Raw genomic sequence first — 16,056 nt, 5'->3', positions numbered from 1 at the left:
AATTGAGAAAATCAAATGAGAGAATGAGTATGAAGCATGGAGCACAGAGCATGGCACTGGGAGAGCCAATGGACTGATGGCCCTACCACTTTGGAAGATGCTCTGCTGACCCTGATCCTGACTCCAGGGAGAGTCAGTCTAGGTCTTTCGGCAGTCTTGGAGCCTCCCCAGAGCAGGCAGGGAATGTTCAGGGGCCAGAGACCAGCTTTCAATCCTGCTTCTGTCTCCAAAATAACAATTTGGCATCAGGGAACAAAAGTCAGCTTACAATGGGAATTCAGGCCCCTAAGATCCCAGGGAACATGGGGTCTAATATTAAAGCACAAAGGAGGAAAGCAAGACATTTTTAAAAAGCTTTTTAGAAATGGTAAGAGACACAAAGAGCCCCTCACTGTTTTACACTTGTAAAGAGACCCCTGCAGGATTCCCAGTTCTAATCTGCAGTAAAAAGCTACAGGGCTACAATAAGGCATCTGGTTCCATTGACTTGCTTCCTTTTTTCTCCATAGCCTCTGGCATGAAAACTCAAACCAGTGAGACACTTTAGAATTGGCTTCAGCCGTGTTTTTCCTGTCAATCAGCTGCTGATCCTGGAAACACAAACATGGTGACATGACACAATTTCTGTTTTCATATCTGTTTTTCTGATATGATCATCTTAGAGGAGACACAGTTGTCAGCTATTTACTTACAGCTCCCTGGGGCGTAGAACCCTGGGGCAATTAAACCACAGAATTAGATTGAAATAATGGTGATGGTGGTGATGAGAACCCAAAGGGCCAGACAGGCTAGGTCCTGGCTCAGCCTCACACAGGCAGGGTGAATGGGTTTCAGAACTTTCATTTAACAATAGTATTATGCACATTATCTATTTTCTTTTTCAGGACAAGCAAAAAAAATAATTCATTCTTTTCTCTCCTATCACTTGCTTAGTAGCTTAAATCCCAAAAGCCATTTATTAGCTCACAAAACTAAAAGTCTAGGGGGTCTTTTGGTTTCAGGTATAGCTGGATCCAGGAAGTTCAAACGTCATGAGAATTTAGACAGCACACACACATGTCGTTCATCTTTCCTTCCTGCCCCCTTCTTTCTCTCCCTGTATCTCTCACTCATTTATTCATGAAATAGATGGAAAAAATTAGAAGGCCCCAATGGCAATAGCATCTCTGAGGTACAGAATCAGGTCAGGGTGGTCAAAGAAGTTTTGCTGCAGGAGGAAGTCTTTGAGTTTGGGATTTAATCTGTACTTACTGACAACCTGCAGAAGAATCTCCTGGACTTTTTTTGCTGTGATATAGTTTGCTGGGCCCCATCCCAGACCAACTGCAAGAGATTCCCAGGGAAAGGCTCTAGGCTGTTTTTCTTTGGCAAGTTCCTTCTAAATCTTGTGGACATTCTAGTTGAGAAAAATTTTAGGGCTAACAGCTTCTTTAAGTAATTAAGTAATAAATTGTAATTCAAGTTTGTATACTGAAGCTAGACCAGGAAATACAAAATACGTAGGGTAGATATTTTATAGAGTTTCCAGAACACTTACTCAGGAAGGCTGTTGGATCCCCCTACTCTCCAGGCTTCCTGGAACGCTAAAAGAAGACAGTATTCTCTTTTTCATTCAGCAGTGCAGGAAGCATGGAAATCTTATGAAGATCTCATCTCTAGCTAGTCTTAGCTCTATCTAGATGACTTGCCTAGAAAAAAAAGCCTCATAGATATTAAATCCCCAGGACGTGTTCATGAGTTCCTTTCATCTATCACTGTAATCTTGGAAGAAGAAAGTACAGTGTCTCTAACTCATGTGCTCCTAGATCTTCTTGCTATACCAGATCTAGTGTGGGTTCTGCAGTCTGCAGAGATGGCTGCATTCATCATCTGGCTGTGCCCCATACAGGCTGAGTGACCTTGAACAACTCTGAGCCTGTTAATGAACATCTCTAAGCCTCAGTTTTCTCCTAAGCAACACCTATCTCACAAGATGGTGAGAATTAAGAGTGAGAACTATATGGGAGGCATTTAACATAAGATCTGGCAAGTAATATGTGCTCATTTAATCTCAGCTACTCTGACTTGACCTTCATCTGTGATATACAGGATATACTTCATCTGTGATATACAGGAAGGATAAGTAAGATTTTAATATGAGAAAACTATCCAGGCCCTATATCTTCTGCAAACTGGCGTTGGTTCAATAGAGCCTTGGTTTCTATTAGTTTCTCTGTTGGCCTTGATTATGTAAAATTAATTGTATATAGTTATAAGGAAATGATAATGAACATTTCCATCAGGGAATCAACAGAGCTTAGTAGTTAAGACCAAGAGTTTTGGTGTAAAACAAACATGGATGTGAGCCTGGTCCTGTCACTTAACTAACTCTGTATTCTCAGGCAAGTTATTTAACTTCTCCAGCCTCATTTCCTAGTCTGTAAAATGGGAAGAATAATAGGATTCACGCTCCTGGGTTGTTGCGGAGATTAACTGGTAGAAGTAAAGCACAATATTTTCTCCATGGAAAGTGGTCTCTACCACCCCCACCACCATCATTTACAAAGACCCTTGTTAAGTGGGGTGTTTCTATGCTTCATATACTTTATGGAAAGACAGTTTTGTTGGGTTTGCTTTTTCTTACAAAAAATGGCTATACAATACAATGGCTTATTACCATCAGCTCTACTTACATTAGCAAAAAGGGGCTCTACCAGACAGAGGAAAGAAGCTCGGGTTGGAAGAATGGGTAGAGGAGAACGGAGTGAATTTCTCAGATTACTTAAGACTGTGAATGTTCCAGGATCCTTGGGGTTGGGGTTGTGGGGTGCATTGCCAAATTCTTTTTGTTGGAATTACTTCTCCTTTCTTCCCCTTCCCTTTTCTTCTCTATTTTTTTTAAGATGGCTATAGTTATGGAGTTCTAGATTTTCCACCTTGAAATTGGGCCATCCCTTTCCTTCTATGGCAAATGTTGGTAAAACACAAAAGTGCCATTTGTTTCTTCCTGCCTATTCATTCTTGCTGCAGAATAGTGGAAGAATGGAGGAAGGCACTATCAAAGGCATTTCTGTTCAAAAGGAAAGCTCCTCAATGATCACTATTACCGCTGCAAGTTCCGTCTGCTGCTTTCACAGTGTAATCATTTTCCTCTCCTTGATTTTTGCCTGTTTCCCTGAGGCACCTGAACCTGAGATAGTTTTTCCCCCTTTCAAGATGTGCCTGTTGATTAGAAAGCATTAGGGGAGGCTCAGTGTGGCTCTAGGGCAACAGCCAGGGCACTCTCCAGGGCACCCACAGAGCTGGGTCTGCATTGACACCAGTGGGAAGCATAGCACTGCTGGGGCAGGGGTGGAGTTTTGGAGGCCCGTGGACAAAATAGCCAAAAAAACCATTAAATCGTAAGGTGAGAAGTTGTTCCCTTCCCACTTCTCTTTCAGTCCTCAAGGAGCAGGACTCTGTCTGGTGCTAGTGTATTTTAACACCTCTCTACCGCTTGCTAATGTCCCTTTATAATAAAGTGAGAAGGCAGGCCTCAGAGGCAGGACTTTCAGCAGCTCACAGGACCTACTAGAATTTAATAGCCTTGTATTCATTCTTACAGTTAGCGTCTGTGTATGGCAAGGGATAGTGCTTTTCCATTTACTGCAGTAATTTTACGTTTTCTTGAACAAACGTAAGTAAAAACGAGAGTTAAGTAAAATGAGATATGTTAACACCGGCATGTCGTCATGACAAACATATTGAAGGCTGGGAAGGTTGCCAAGAGCTAAAGTTTGGGGGAAATTGTGCTGGGAGCAGTGACATACTTTCCCTCTTGAGGGTTTACTTCCAAGGTGGAGCCACCTTCTCATGGAGTCAGATGGTCCCATCTATCAGTCTGTGAGGGGCTGTCTGAACACAAAAGGACAAGCTCTCCAAAGGAATAAAGAGACAGAGCCAGGGGATATTTTAGCTCTAGTCTTTGGTTGTGAGTGAAAGACTTCCCCTGGGCTCCATCCCCAGAAGAGTCAGGGCAGCAAAGAGAGGGGACTTCAGAGTCTGGTGTCCTGGGGTTTATATCTCAGTCAGCAGTGTATCATTAGAGATTCTGGATTCCACTGGGGTTCAACGCTGAGCTCGGACACTTACTAACTGGGTAACCATGGGCAAGGCACACATCCTTGTGCTGCAATTTTCCTATCTGCAAAATGGGATAATAAGAATAGACTTACTCGTAGGGTGTTAAGCAGATTGATTGGAATAACAATATAGAGTACCTAGAAAAAAATGCCTGAAACATTATCTCGTGGTAAATGCCCAATAAATGTAAGGTGCTATTATTATTGTCATCATCATTACCACCCCCTTGGGTAACATCCTCTTGGAGCCTCATTTCCCTTGTTGGTAAAATCAGACTGGTACCATCTGCCTCAAAAGGTACATAGCTGTTGCACAATCAATGCAGGCTTCCTACCATTCTCTTTTCCTGGAAATATAAGATAGGTAAGGTAATGCAAACTTCTAAAGCTATAGGTATATGGCTTTCATACCTTACTTAATTTTGACTGGGAGCACAACCACAATGAGGTTTTTGAGGGAAATGCCTGTCTATACACCAAGTCATTGGCAATGCTTGATAGCCATGGTTGTGAGAAGCAGATATGAATGTCAGACATTCAAAATGATACCTCTGCCTTCTGGTGGAGTTGTTTGCCGACCAGGGCCAAAGAAAGTCACTCCATTTGTAAGAGTCCTTTTGGACAACCATATTCCACCGATAGCACGCATGCGCTCCTTTTCTCCTACTATAGAAACATTGATGTCTTCAGCAGCTAAGTCCAATTTTCAACCCATGTTGCTTCTCGTGGCTGAAGTTAGCACCATCTTATTAAGTTGGTAGTGAGCTATAGCTGCCCCACTTTCCCTCTGTTCCTCTATCGATCTAAACTAATCACTTAATTAGCCCAGACAAGAAGTCTTCTGTGGTGTTAAATAACTCCAGAAACCTACCGGAGATGCTTGAGTGGACCGATTGGATTTAACTTGCAGTTCATTACCTCTAGACTAAGATATGTTAAATTCAGGGCCTGGAAAGCGAGCTGGATTCTGTACTGGAAACAAATTCTGTTTACTTACAGTACCAAAAAAAAAAAATCATCCCTTCAAGCCGGTGGTTTTCAAAGTGTGGACCCTGCCACGCCCATGTCAGGATCACCCGGGAACATATCAGGGCCCACTCCAGAGCTGCAGAATCAGAAACTCTGGAGGTAGGGCCTTACAATAAGTTTTAACAAGCCCTGCCAGTGATATTTATAAAGAACCCTTGCTTGAGGCTGTCTCTCAGAGTCAAGGACTTATTTATTTGGGCCTATTTTTTTTTTAGCAAGGAAAGCTGAGCAACCTGGATGGGAAGACTGCTTACTAAAGTATGACATTGAACCAGCAGCCTGGAGCTCATTGGGAATCTGAAAGTATTAGTTCAGATTCTTCCTTAGGAATGGCACAAGATAGAGAGGTAGGCACCCTGGCCAGGGTGACTAGGCAGAATGCTCAGAGAGTGACCAAAGTGCTGCTTTATTACAGAAATAGGAGAGAACAGTGGGACATTTTCAGGGTGACATAAAGAGCACAAGAAAGCTTCACTTGCTTTTAGAAGTCTTCCCTAGAATGGACACACAGAAGGTACTTAATAAATGCTCCTAGACAAAGATTGAACCTTAGTATATTGTTTTTCCCCAGATAATTTTGATCTGGAATATATAGGTGTGTGGGGGTTTTGTTTTGTTTTTTTGTTTTTTGTTTTTTGCCTTTGTTTGTGGGGAAAACCAGGAGTTAGCCATAGTGCATCAACTGTTCCCTCTTACACTGTATTCTGAGAAAAAGCTTGGCTTAGAGGAAAGAGCTCCAGGCTTTAGGTCGCATATATGTGTTCTTACTAGTGCATGACCTTAAGCAACTCACAAACTCTGAACTGCTGGTTCCTCATCTACGGAAAGAGAATAATAGTTATTTCTGGATGTTTTTGCTCAGCGCTGTAGCAGGGGCACCCAATATATGCAATACTTGGCATATAGTAGTTGTTGGATAAATATCTGTTTAAAAGAAAGGAAGGAACGAAAGAAGGAAAATGGGTTAAGGTTTCTTGTTGTTGTTGTTTTTGAGGCTTATATGAAATAGTGTTTTGAAAATGCCTGGCATAATGCTTGGTACAGAGAGACCCTGCAAATAGTATCCCATGATGAGGTGGTGGAGAAGAAGAAGAAGAGGATGGAATTCAGAAAGCCATCTTCTAGGTACCTAGAATTGGAGCTGTATTCTTGCTGAAACTAGATCTGCTCTTCCCATTCCTCTTCCCTCTGCAATCCCTGGTTACTCCCCTTCCCAGCTACACCTCAGGAGCCATCTCAGTTTTGGCTGCTAAAACTATAGCCTTCAATTTGATGTACGGTAGAGATGGTCAAGATGTTTGCAGGACCGAAATGCACTACAGATATGTGATCATGTTTGAGAGTTTTTAGTGGTGGTTATTCCAAGTGGGACTGATGTGTTTTCAATCCCTGTAACTAAGTAATTACATTGTTCTATATCCAGGATAAGTGATCATTAATCTTTTGGTTAACACATTTGCATCAGAGTCAGAGTAAGCATTTTTGGTAATACTCTTCCTATATGTTTTTAAGTTATAGAAATGTCATGAGTTGCTTTCATTTACATGATTAAAGGGATGCTCTCACCTTGAGAATGCCTAAATATTCCCTGCCTTCCCTTAACTATCCCTTTCCCTTTCCCTTTGAACATCAATACAAAGGACTAACCTACCAACTTGATAGTTCAGGAGAGAAATTGGAAATGATATTTATTAAATTTGCTGAGAACCCTTCATTATTATTGATTATTCTCCAAAAGGGACAGGCTTTTGGGAATAAGACCTGAGTTGATCCCCAATCCACCCATTATCAACTTTGTAAACTTGATCAAGTTCCCTAACTTTTCTGAACCTAAATCTCCATATATTTATTTTTAGGGATCTTGTATGGATTAAACAAAATAATATTTGCAAATGTATCTACAATAAAAACACAACAAAATTTCATTTCCTTCTTTGACCAGCCTGTTGTTCAGTTATACTCCATAGCTATAGCTCCTGAAAGAAGTAGGTACATCCCCAGACTTAGTCTCAAGCTTCGATACAGAGAGGGCTGGATGGGAGAGGTTTCTGTTTCATGAGACACACAGCTCCTTCATACCATCTGAAAGAATTGATGGGGTTTGAGAAGAATTGTTGTATAACTTTGGGTCAGCTGTGGTGGAGATAATCATGGGAAAAGTTCCTTTCCAGTTCTTTGCCAAAAATAGAGTGTCCTTCTTGAATTTGATTATAGATAGAAAATAAAGATAAGGAATGGGCCTGGAGTTTGAAAAGGGAGCACATACAGATACAGAGGGGACATCTTCCTTCAGAATGCTGTCGATACAGAGACTGGTTGCTGTGCTCTTGTCTGATAAGCATGATGGAATGGATGCCCGTATACATATAGTTATCTATTGTTTATCGTAACATTAGGAACTGCCCAGCTCTTGGGCAAACCCGAAACCACCTAGTGGGTATTGTGTCCAAGAAGAAATGAGAAAGAAAAAGACTTCTAGGGTTACTGTCTTTTCTTCTGATTTTTCTCTATACAGACCAGACCCACTTTAGCAAATGGAGTAATAGTTACTTTTCCCATATTGGTATCAGTAGGCTTTGTTGGTTCTAGAAACATCTCTTAAAAGACACTATAAACAGTACTTATTGGGTTATCAGGCCTCCCATCAGGCCTGGGTTCACGGGGCTGGCATGGAAGTAGAGCTTCAGGCCTGGCCTTCTGTACCCCCAGCCTCCACAACCTCCACAGTCTCCAAACCATGGCAGAGTTATAGGAAGATGTTAAGCTGAGGAAACGCATGGGAGGAAGAGCAGAAATGAGGCTCCTCTAGAATTTCAGTTGGACAGACAAAATGGAAACCGCAGCTGCTGGTCGGTTTGCAGTATCACACAACTGTTTCATCAGAGACTATTCCTTCACTTCTTGGAAAGCCATTGAGTAACATGTGGAATTAGCCCCCATGGCATTGGCTGGGTCTTCTGGTGACATCTGCTATTAAAATGGAGATGGAATTGGTGTCTGACCTTCTGGGGATAAGAAAAATCAGTACTTTAACCACAAATCAGCCACCCTTGAGCTGGGGGAAATCACCAGTACTTGCCATCTTCCCTCACTGGTGTTTTATCTCCTGAACACATCCTACTCATATTGCAGTGCTTTTTCCTTTTAGCTAAGAAAGAAGCATCTCAAACAATTCTTGGGAATGAGAGGCTTTGGGGTCTCAAGAAGGCATTTGCCAAACTATTGTCAACCAATAGGACTTTGGCAAAGACATAGAAGAAGATTTGAAAGAAGAGGTGATTGTCATACTCAGTTTATTGGCTTATACTAGATCAGAAATTGTCAAACATAAAATGTCCTAGAGAGTGGGTTGGATGGTGCCCTCCTCCCCCAAGATACATCCAAGTCAAATCCCGGGAACATCTAAATGTTTTCTAATTTGGAAAAGGGCCTTTGTAGATGTAATTAAGTCAAGGACATTAAGACCATGAGAACATCATTCTGGATTTATTTGGGTGGGCCCTTAATCCAGTGACAAGTCTCTTTTGAAGAGATACATAGAGGAGAAACACAGAAGAGGGGGAAGGTGAAGACAGAGGCAGAGAGTGGGATTTTGTCAAGAAAATCCAAGGTTTTCTTGACAACCGCAAGCAGCTAGGAGAGATTTCCTCCAGAATCTCTGGAGGGAGCAGGGCCTCCCTGGACTTTGGACTTCTGACCTCCAAAACTGTGAGGGGACATATTTCTCTCATTTGGCACCACCCAGTTTGCAGTAATTTGTTGCAGCATTCACAGGAAACTAATATGCCTTACGTTGATGATGGTGTTGAGGTCAGGGAATAGCCCATAAGGCAACAGAGATTCTTAGGGAGGGTTTTTGTGGTTCTTTATCACAGTGCCATTGATATGTTTTATTTTTCTCTATAAACTCAACTCTCCCCTTTTATTAATATACCAGAGAAGAAAAAGAACCTACTTTTGTCATCCTTCCTTATAGAAATTGACTATTCCAGAAAAAAAAAAATTTTGACTATTCCCAGCAAGGGGCATGCTTCCTCAACCAACATCAAGAGCTTCTCCATTCCCTTTAGTTACATTCCTACCACTCAAATGGCCCAGTCCGAGGTGTCTGATCACTTCATTACCTGATTATTAGTTTCTTGAAGCCCATTTTTGCCATCTTAAGCTCTTTCAGCTCTGCCTCTCTGCACCCACGGCAGGAGAATACAGCCGAGGAAAAAGTATGCATTTCTTGTTCTGTTTTGTTTGCTACCAAAAATGGAAACTAAATTTTATCTCAGCTTTAACAAACCGTTGGTTACAGGAAGCACGGTAGTTCTAAAAGATTGACTTCCTCAGTTGTGTCTTTCAGAGGCCCCCAAATATCAATTTTTAAGTTACCCAACACACCAGATAAATATTTTAACTACCGTTTTATTTCCATCCAGGCCAAGGGACAATTTAGAAAAGGCTCTATTCTAAGTACATAGCCCAGGAAGTGTGGAAGGGCTGTCGATGCTATTATTATTGAAGTTAGCCTGTCAGTCATCGTGATTGAAACGTAACCCCGATGGCTTCCACAAGTGTAATAAAATGCTTCGCAAAAGGTTGCAGAATTGTAGGATGTAATAAAGTCTGCTTAGCTTCATTTCCAATGCCGCAGAGTCCTAGAGAATGAGGCCCATTTCCTTATGCCTTGGGATTTGTTCAAGTTACTTTCATGCCTGGAAATGACAGAACATAAAAACAGACATTTAGTTACAACCAATAGCATTTTTTGAGTTATGGCCATAAACAAAATGTTAAGTTTGCTTACTGCTAATCTATCGGATTGCCACTAACAATTTCCAAGAAGCCATAAAGATGTGGGCAGAACGTATGAAATAGGTGGGTTCCAACCCTGCTGGTGTCTGTACTCCCCGGATCCCTGCATTTTCTGTGGCTTCTGTCCACACCCCACATCCCAGAGGTCAGTTGTGTGGTGTCTGAAGGATCTATTTTATGGACACGAGCCTTACATACAAATGAAGCCAATTCAGACCTTTATTAATTAGGTAAGAATGGATTCTCAAACATAGAAGTTACCAGAATTACCGGGTAAGCTTGTTAAAAACACAGATTTCTCAAGCTTGTTCCCCACATTCTGACTCAGCAGATCTGGAGAGAGGCCTGAGACTGTGCTTTTAACGAGCTCTCCAGAAGATTCTGAGATTTGGGGAATTAGTGAGCTATTGTGTAGCAGGCAGAATTCACTTTGCTTCAAGTCTAAGTTACCGTAAGGATTGGGCTAGAATTAAAACAAATAATTTCTACTCATAAAATAAGAAAGGGGGAAGTTAATCGTGGAAAGATAAGAAAGGCCCTAGATCATAGGAATGCCTTTCATATCTCTGGCATTCTCCCTCTACCCCGGAGGAGAACCTGTTGGATCTTTGGTTTCTGGGCTTTAATTACTGGTATCAGTACATTGGGAGTGGTAGGGAACTGGACAGTGTGAGGCTACCAGCTTGGAGGACACTGGGAAAGGCAGACAGTTACAGGAAAGAGAAAATTAACCAGGAGGGGAGGAAAGATGAGAAATTTCTGGGCTAGATTCCATGATACTGGGGGAAGGTTGAAAGAAGGGGTGCCAGGAGACGTTGGACACAGCCACCATGGGTGTGATATAGGAGGAGATTTTGAGGGACTCTGTTGAGAAGCACAAATGGACTTCCCCTTCAGGGTTTTCAAAAGACTTCAGTGTAGATTTACATTGCTTTTCACTTCCTGTTTGCTATTTGTGTTAAACGGATGGCTCTGGGTGCAACCCCATGGACACAGATCTGGGAGGCTGAGCTGCAAATCCTCTGCTTCCTAGGTCCAGTGTGTAGTTCAAGGGTGTCCCCAGTATGGGCTTGTTCAGTCCTACCTGGGTGAGGAGACTCTGGCATATGGAGAGAGTTTTTACTGAGTCTAGCATTATGCTTTTTCTTCTAAGTACAGAGAGGTCAAGGTCAGAGAGCAAAGGGCAGACAGGCATCCCTTTGGAAGTATATCTGGTCCCTTCCAGGACCCAGAACATAGAAGCCTAACCACTTCTGCTTCAACCTTCACATTTGAGCTCAGGTTCCACTCTTCCTCCTGCTCCCCACCTCCGCATTTACTGCTATCTGGGAGTGAGGGGTGGAAAGTAGGGTGTAGGCACCAGTCAGTTTGCAGCTCCCCTTCCTCGTTCCCGAGATGGGGGCCTGTCTCCTTTCTCTATGACATTGGGATCGTTCTCTATTGTGCTCAGCACCACCCATCTTGTCTGGGCATACAGGTCATCTCCTGATCATTCATCATTGCCCTTGTCCTTGAACAATTATTGACTTTGAGTCAGAGGCACCTGTGCAGGCCTGAAAATGGATGTGCCCTTTCTTTTCCTCCGCCTCACCTGTCTAGGGCAGATTTATGTCCTAGGAGAAGTTTCCCTCGGTTTTATTTTTGGTCTTTTGAACGTTGTGGCCCCATGTTATTGGTCACACCCGCCCTCCCTGACACCAACACTGTAATTTCTGAATCTCCACGGAAGCCTCGTTCTGTACCTGAGCGGACTTTCCGTCAGTCTACTTACAATGCTTCCGCACACATCCCTCACCAGGACTGGCATCCACACAGTCTGCCTCACTTCTGCAGGCTCTGCATTTAGCAGTTCCTTTTCTCCAACAAGCCTGGAAGCTTGTGGGAAGCAGAGTCTGCTTTTAAAGCCAGAGCACAGAGAGGGACCTTGTCGGGCTTTGCGGAGACTTGGGTCTGAGGCCCAGCTTCTTGACTGACTGGCTGTGTGTTTGCAGGGGATGTGGATTGCCTGGCTGGGGGTGGTGGGGTTTGGGGAGAGGACTGAGCCTGTGAATGCACACAAAGCACTTGAAGCAGAGTCTCCCCCACTGTAAGCACTCACTCAGGTTAGCCCCTGATGTCACTACTGTGACTACCGTGATTTTCCCTCTGGATTGCATTACCAGTCAAAGCCAGCGAATGTCAGAACTTAACTACACAGCAAGAGATTCAGTCTCTCTCTCTTTTTTTTTAAAGATTTAATTTATTTATTTGACAGAGACAAGAGAGGGAACACAAGACAGGGAGTGGGGAGGGAGAAGCAGGCCTCCGACTGAGCAGGGAGATTGATGTGGGGCTGGATCCCAGGATCCTAGGATCATGACCTGAGCCAAAGGCAGACGCTTAACGACTGAGCCTCCCAGGCGCCCCTCAGTCTCACTTTTGGAGAGGGTGCCTCTGGGCAAGGTGCTTATCTTCCCGTCTTGTGGTTGGATGTCATATGGTAGGTGACCTTCATGTCCCTTGTTCCCTCTAATATTCCCTTAGACAGTGGTGTCTTTTGGTGATGCCTCGGTATATCAACAAATGTCTTTCCTGAGGCATGAGTGAGACCCAGAGGAGGTGCAAGGAGGGGAATGATGGGATCCTCAAGGTGCTTCTAGCTCCTGTGGAGAGATGCCTAGCACAGCACGCGGCCAGGCGAGATGATCACGGGCTGGGCAACCAGTCCCCAAAATGTGGCCTTTCTGGGGCCTCAAGAACAGACAGGACAGGCCTGGAATGTGTGAAGTGTGATTGATCGCCACAAACGTATGTTTTTCCAATATTTCTATGTCTCTAATCTAGTGGCAGATGAACTGAGGACACCCCGCTCCCGGGCGAGGCCGTGCTTGAGGAGTAACGGAGTAGTATGAAGTTCCGAGGGAGGTTTACTTTGCAGGATAGGGAATAAAGGCAGACGGGACACACCATGACCTTAGTCTGTAGAAGAGAGTTTTGGAAAGGAGAGCTTCCAATTTGGAAGGAAAATACAAATGTCTGAAAGAGAAAGATTAAGTTTTGAGTAGGGCTGGCTGTGTGGTGGATGCTGTCTTTTTCCCCTCTGGCTCTCCCTGTTGCCTCAGGCAAGTCTTCTATGTTGATTTGCATGTTGTTGTCAGGAGTTAGTGAGTACAAACAGAAGCAGAGGGACACACGGATCCCCTGGGTTATGAGCTAAACCATGCCAACTTCTCCTTGACCATGTAGGTGTCTTCATGCTCCAAAAAGTCATTCTCCACAACACGGAAGCAGAGTTCCCTGTTTTCAACAGATCCAGCCAGGCTCTGCATACATTTATAGACAATGTCTTTTCACTACGGTGTCAGCAAAGAAAGCTTCTACCTCGTACTCTGTGCCTCCTACTCTCTGATCGGCCCAGAGGAGAAGTTTTTTGCTTTGAGGCTAAGAAAACAGATCAACATCTCTCTATTCTGTAGGTGAATGTGGACAGGAGCTGGCCACAGTCCACCTAGCTGACAGAATGCAAAAGGAACACTGGGGGACACAAAAACTCAACACACCGTCCCCTTCGGTTTCTTGAAGGTTGTGTTTCTCAACGTGGCTATTCACTGGAATTACCCGCCCCCTCCCCCCACCATGATTCTGATCTAATGGGTCAGAAGTGTGGCTTAGACTTCTGGGGATATCACTGAATGTGAAAGCGAAGAGCTCCAACCCTGTCTCCTTTTTGATTCAGCTCTGAAGTGTGCTCCCCAAAAAATGTTCCAGCTGCCCCAAAGCAATTCAGGAGCCGGAGACAAGTTTCAGTAGGTTTCAGATGCAGACTCCAAGGCTGTCCGTCTGCCACAGTCTTAGCCAAGCCGCACACACGGGGCAAGTGTCGACCTTCAAAGGGAAGCGATTCCTGCCCATGAGCTTGTATGAGATGACTTGATTTGCATCCATACCAGGGATGTCACAGAAATTGTTTTAAGTCATAGTAATCACACTCACCAGCAAAACCAAGTATTGAGACCCTGACATCAAATTCCTCTGTAACAATCTCTTCTATGAAAAGTAACTCTTTGTTCCTAGCAGCCTAGAGATACAGGCAGACAGCCACGGAAAGTCATTCTGCTCACACCAAAAACAAGAAGAGCAATTTTCTATGGGCAGGCAACTTTGACCTCTGCTTTTCAGCTTTTTCTTAATAAACTGGTCTCAGAAATTGGGCCACAGAAGCCGCTGGTGGCAATCTCTTAGAGTAAGTGGGTAAAGGGGCAGCTGGGGGAGAAATGGCAAGGAACAGAGAACCACTCTGATGAGGAACTCTGAAGCAATGCAATTATTCTTCCATCCAGAGATAGAAGGGGTTACGCCCCAGCACAGTGGCCAGAAACCCAGCAGTGCGAGGACAGACTCAAGAGAGCAGGGTGATCTCACGCCAAGTTTCCTGGCTCAAAACCATTCCTCTGTGGTGCACACCTGGCACTGATTAATAACACAACTTCCTTTGATGAGCTAGTGTGCATTAACTTCCGCCGAAATTTCCCCGTGGCCCAGTCCCGCGTTTGTGCCTCCTTGAGGGCACGGTGGGGCCAGCCCCGCTCAGGAGGGGGGATGCCGTGTGCTGTTCTGCACAGAGGTGGGGCTCACCCGGGGGCTGTCCTTTATAGAGTGGCCACAGACTCGGCATTGTCGGTTTTCTCTTTGAAGGGATAAATCAAACACTAAGAACAGCAAACACACAAGAAAGATGATGCCCAAGCTTGTAGCTGTGAGTGATTTACCGAGACCCCGCGGGGCTCAGCACTTCCTTTATCCCACTGTCTCCTGGCAAGTGAAGCTGCGAAGCCTTTGAGGCTTGATAGTGGGAGTGAGGAGGCAGAACAGAGCAAACCCGCTCCTGGCAAATTCGTGGCACTCCCGGAGCGTTTTCTTGTTGCCCACTTGAAACCAGTAAGGCCTCTGTCTTCCACGTTTGTCCCTTTGACGTCCCCTTCCCCGTGTCTGTACGGAGCAAAGACTCCCCTTAAAAGGCTTTCTCGTTCCGAGGGAGCTTATGAAGAACAGGCTTTATTTGTCTCTAAATCTTCAGCTGATATTACTTTTCCCCGAGACTCAGTTGAAATGAAAAAGGATTACTTTATATTTACTTGTGTCTTTCGTGAGAGAAACTAATTTTGAGAAAGAAAGTCCCTACAATGTGAAATACTTTCCCTTCTTCTCAACTCTCCAAAGGGGCAAAAGGAAAGCTAAAAGGAAGGTATACATGCTTTGTCATTTACTCTGTCTGACAGCTTTTTCTTATCATGCTTTTGAGGGTGACCTTCCTCTCGCATATTCCTTCGCTCTACTTGTGCTCTTCTTTTATAATGAAATTTTGGAGCCAACCATGGCACGGGCTACCTTTGATAATTAATGGCTCTGAGAGTTTGCTGACTGTGTTATTTAATTAATGGCACTTGTGTCTGGAGTGTGTGCAACTCTGTGGTTGAATAAAAGGTGTATTTGCTGAGGGATTACAGGCAAATACTCAAGGATCGTCACACTGAGGATTTGTCAGGGTTCAGCACATTTAACAGCCTAATGGGGTTATTATATTTTTTTGTTCTCTGCCACTTAAAAGATACTGAAGTTGATATAACTCCATCCTTTCTGCCTAATATGAGAGTTTAGATTACAATCCAAAAAATCCTTAGGCTAATGGATTAAAAATCTATTGCCTGGGGCAGGTCCTTTCATCAAAAACAAAAAGATGGAATCTTGAAGGCTCTATTTTGAGCATGAAGGTGATGGTTTAAAAAAGTTCCACTTTGCTTCACCGACTCAAAAAGAGACTAACCTGAATTACACTCAAGGTCTGCTTGGGACCAAAAGATCAAAGGTTGAAAACTGGCGAGGAAACACAGTTGAAAGCTACTGGGAACACAGAATAGTTCCTATCACCCTGCTTTTCCTGAGACTCTTTCTCATGCTAAGAATGAAATGCAGAAGAAAAGGCAGAGATGAACACATCCATGCAGAGACATCAGCAGTCCGTATGGGGAAATCTGTACGGAGCTATCTCTATGGGTATTCATACAGAGACTACAAAGAGGAATGATCTTAGGCCTGTGCTATCACTCTGTGTGCCTAGACGTGTTATGTCTGCTCTCTGGATCAC

The 16,056-nt window shown here is 43.8% G+C and overlaps 1 protein-coding gene and 1 long non-coding RNA gene across 15 annotated transcripts in view; one reads left to right on the top strand and one right to left on the bottom strand.

The window, feature by feature from the left end:
- Window positions 1-16,056, top strand: part of LOC309863119 — a 313,775-nt gene that overhangs the window by 251,310 nt on the left and 46,409 nt on the right. The window lies entirely within an intron of this gene.
- The window catches only part of FHIT (fragile histidine triad diadenosine triphosphatase), a 1,429,687-nt gene continuing 1,423,155 nt past the window's right edge, over window positions 9,525-16,056 (bottom strand). For all 11 annotated transcript variants that reach the window (XM_082727539.1, XM_082727542.1, XM_082727540.1 and 8 more), the window contains one exon: window positions 9,525-9,832. The gene's annotated coding sequence lies outside the window, so the exon portion shown is untranslated. The remainder of the gene's footprint in view (window positions 9,833-16,056) is intronic.

The sequence above is a fragment of the Mustela nivalis genome, assembly GCF_964662115.1.
Source record: "Mustela nivalis genome assembly, chromosome: 1".
In the NCBI taxonomy this organism is placed as follows: Eukaryota; Metazoa; Chordata; class Mammalia; order Carnivora; family Mustelidae; genus Mustela; species Mustela nivalis.
The sequence above is the reverse complement of the archived record's forward strand: the minus strand, read 5'-3'. Positions and strand labels throughout refer to the sequence as shown.